Source organism: Mastomys coucha, unplaced genomic scaffold (genome assembly GCF_008632895.1).
Source record: "Mastomys coucha isolate ucsf_1 unplaced genomic scaffold, UCSF_Mcou_1 pScaffold16, whole genome shotgun sequence".
Classification (NCBI taxonomy): domain Eukaryota; kingdom Metazoa; phylum Chordata; class Mammalia; order Rodentia; family Muridae; genus Mastomys; species Mastomys coucha.
The window spans coordinates 76,153,371-76,157,707 of NW_022196898.1; the positions used below are offsets into that span (position 1 = coordinate 76,153,371).

Here is a 4,337-nt window from a genome sequence, read left to right on the forward strand (position 1 = left end):
ATAACTTCCATGATGAGGACATCTGTTTAGAAAAAATTCAGAGTTCCACAAATCCAAAACTCCTTCCTTTGCCACCAGCACACCCAACATGAGTGTCTGACGTTTATTCTCACCTTTTATGACAGCAAGTTCTTCAGGCCAACTTCCTGTCTCGTTTCTCTGAAAGTTCCCAGAGACATGAACAACAAAGTTTCACTAGTGAACTCGTGCTCTGTCAAGCACAGCTGTGTTCTGTGCAATCTATTATGTTTGTTTTCATCATGCGTGTTTAACATGGTTAAAACTTATAGACCTCAGCACTTAGCAGTAACAGTTTGTGTGAGGCTCACCACATTAGAGTCATCAAAATACAGTGTTTTCTTTTGTCTTGACTATGAGAGCAAGCATTGAGGTGTTGTGTTTGCCTCTCCAAGACACATTTTACTCTTTACTCACTCTCTGGAACAAGATAGAAAGAGTTGTTCAAATCTTTCTGCTCCTTCTTTTGGAAATGTTCACTCTGAGGTTTTGTTGTACATGTTATTAATTGTGTTTGGGCACCACAACTTCAGTTGGTTTCTACATTTAGAGCAATTTTGGCTTTCTGAAATGGTCTCCACTTTCCTCAAACAATAAGATGCTTTGATAAGAGATAAGAGCTAGAGTTATCTGTGGATAAAAAGATAAGTATGTAAAATGCAGTTAGGAATAATACTGGTTTAGGAAAATGACAGTAGTATATTCTATAAGATCCATGACCTCACTAGGTATGGCTGGTTGAGTAGGTTTATAGGTCTAGACATCAGTTCCCTTCTTCTGACTGTATCTTAAGTCCAATTTTAAAGCTGCTGGGCACCTTTATGAATATTTTGCATTAGTGGTCGTTGTTTTGGTCCCTAATCATCAAAATCATTCAGTCTGCTATGAGATTTTTTTCCATTTGCCTAAAACAGTGAAATCATACTGATGAAATGTGAACTATATGACTGCCTAAACAAGACCTGAATGGTGACATCACCAACTGGCATACCCACATAGATGAGAAAATCCTATGATGCTCTACCCCTACATGGAGAGCTTGAGGCCGTTAGCAGGTACTGCAAATTAGTCTTTCCCAGTGATGAGCCCCCTAATTGGTTACCAGTAATCAACCTTAAAACTTTGTACTTATAAGCAGTATGTATGGGTCAACAGTACTAATGTGACCTCGAGCCAAGTTGATGTCTGTGGTTTGGGCTGTCATCTAAGGCCATGGTGATATGTGGATCCATGGTGCTGCCACCAAGGACCATTGCAGCTGAGGTCTGTGTTGATGTCCGTGGCCCTTGTTACCACTGAAGGACATATGGATGCCCACAGTCTGTACTGCCTCCTGAGGTGGTGTTGATGTCCATGGTCCAGGCTGCCCCCAAGGGCCTTGTCTAGGTTTGCAGCCAAGGGCTGTGTTTGTGGTCTATGGTGTCACCAGAAACAATGAGGATGCCCCTGAGCAGAGCTCTAGCTGACTATAAAGAGTAAGGAAGTGCTACTTGCTTTGGCAGCACATAACAAAATTGGAATTATACAGAGAAGATTAGCATGGCAATTGCACAAAGATGACACACAAATTCGTGAGGCGTTCCATATTGAAAAAAAAAAAAAAAAAGAGTAAGAAAGTGACTGACGGTGCTATTGATGACCAGTGATGCACCATGGAAAAAGAAGAAGATGGAATACTTCTGTGACAATCCCAACCACCTAACAGCTCCAAGTATATGTTGCATCAGACCAGCAATGAATAGACTTCCTCATGCTTCAGCCTCTGTAGTTACATTTTGGTGTGTCAATGTGTTCAATTTATATTATTGAGTGTTGCCCATTCAAACAGAGGTATAGCATTTTGATGCTAATTTCTACATTCAAATGGCTTCTGTGAAGGATAATCTTGGCTATTAACTTGAATACATTTGCAATCAACTAAAATACATGATGCTAGGCACTCCTGTGATGAATTTTCTTAATTAGATGATTTGAACCTGGAAAACCCACCCTAAATCTGTACCACATCTTCTGGTGGTGGTCCAAATTAAAGGACATAGAAGGGACTTTGTCTGATTGCCCTCACTCTTGCTGGCATGCTCACCCACTCTTTACTTCTCTGGTATTAGAACTAAATTTTGGGGGGATTCCAACATTGAAAATCAGAAATTCTTCAGGAATACTAGAGAAGTCTATAGTCAGATTAGAACTGTTAAGACACACAGCCTTGTGGAACTACCTGATTCTTGGCCTTTCCGTCATGACTCAGCCATAGTTGGTTTGCCTGGACCACAGCCTGTAAGCCACTCTAATAAAATGTAGATACATATGTATTATATATAATATGTTATATGTTAAATATTACATATGTGTATAATCATTTCCATTTTTTTAGAGAACCCTAAATAATGCAACATGTGACACCAAAGACCTCATTTCTTTTCCATTTTCTTTTCTCTTTGGTGAGAGATTTCTCATGTCTTTTGTCTATTTTTAAATTTGTTTGCTTGCATTTTTGAAAGAATTATTCATACATTCTAGTAAATTCTTTAAAACCTTGTTTTGTGTAACTGTGTGACCTTGTGTTATGAGTGTTGTGTAAATTTCTTAGTGTGTGTCTGCATGTGTATGCAACCATGTATGTGCAGGTGTGTATGTAGGAGACAAGTTGAAATTTTCTTTCCTTGATCGTATTTCACCTTCCTTTTTTGAAACAACATCTCTCATGACCCTAAAACTAATGGTTCAAGATGGCTGGCTAGCCAAAGAGCTTCAGGAACCCCCCATCTTGCTGTACCTCAGTACTTGGTTACAGATAAACACTACCATAGTTATACTTTTAAGTGAGTTCTGAGGATACAAACCCAGTCCCTGCTTATGTGGCAGGCTGTTTACAGACTAAAGTGTATCCAGCTCCATTTTGTTAAGTTCTTCATCCAATAAGTGTACTGCAAATATTTTTCTTAGGTTATGGTTTATCTGTTCATATTTAACCTCATTTTCATATTAAAAATTTTACCAAATTAAAATCTTTATTTTCTGTGAAATCCAGCTCACCAGTTATTTTTGATCTGATCTTTGATGTTATATTAAAAAGTCATTATCAAAACCAAGGTCATGAAGCCTGCTGGTTTTTAATGCTATCTTATAGCCAGCTGTTTATAATTTTTGTGTTTAGCCTCAGCTAAGCCTGTTTCTTATCTGAACTACTAACTTAGGAGCTTTTCTTCTTGGTTCTGTCTCCTCTTGACTCTCTCAAAAGCACTTCAGGTTCAAGACAGTATGAAAACAAGTATGTAGTCTCATAATTATGACCACCTCAGTCAGTCAGAGAATGTTCTTACATCCATCTAGTTAAATGAGACAAAACCTGGGAAGTTTGTAAACAAGTTTACCTCCATCCCCTAAATATAACCTATAATGTATTCATTTTTATATATGTAACACTTCAATTGAAAAAGAACTATATGTTCTTGGTCCCTATGACTGCCATAGACCAAGTTGACATTATCTCCTGCCTTTTTATTTAAATCTACTGTTTATTTTCCTTTATCTTCGATAAAACCATCAGAGTGAACGAGTTTCTAAGAGTAAATCAATCCGTAGCATCACTTGGATTTAACCTTTCCAATGCCTTCTCATGTCCACAGCTGTTTAGACTAAGGCTTGGCAGCAAGGTCTCCCCTTCTCTCACAGGAAATGTGTCTAAGGGGGCTCCTTCCTTTCTGGTCCAGACATAGTCACTTTCACTCAGTGTTGTATGTGTTCATTGAGTTCATTATGCATTGATGCTTCTGTCTACAGTGTTCTCTCAAGTCACACACTGGTTCCCTCCTCCTTTCCTTCATTAATCTAGTTTCATCTTCACAGCTTAAATCATGTCACATTTTTGTTTCTTTTTTTCCTGAAACTGGGTCTCACTGTGTAACCCTACTCTTTCCACAGGCCCCGGATCATAGAAAGAATTAGTGTGCCATTCCTTTAAAGAGAAGGAAACACATGAAAAGACCAAATCCTTATCACACAGGAAAGTTTATTGCTTCTGTAGTTTCATTCACTGTGATTTCAGGTTTGCTTATGTAGGAGACAGCCACAAGATCGAGAAGATTAAATTTTTCAGGGAAGATGGTTTCCTGATGTTGCTTATCCCTAGCTAAGGAGCAAATGGCTGGTGACAAGTGCTGAGGAAGGGCATTCAGTGTGCTTGAGGTGTATAGAGGTCCTGGCGTTTGCGCATGCTCTAGTATATGACTGGAAAACATACATGTGCACAAGGACAGCATTAATTGGACTTACATTATCAGAACAGGAAAGACACTGGGAAGTAGACATGTGGAAGG

At 38.7% G+C, this 4,337-nt stretch overlaps 1 non-coding gene across 1 annotated transcript; it reads left to right on the top strand.

Annotated features, from left to right (window-relative positions):
* Positions 1–1,503: 1,503 nt before the first annotated feature.
* LOC116094495 lies at positions 1,504–1,609 on the top strand. The gene has a single exon (XR_004120151.1). It is a non-coding gene; the product is annotated as a U6 spliceosomal RNA (small nuclear RNA).
* Positions 1,610–4,337: the final 2,728 nt, after the last annotated feature.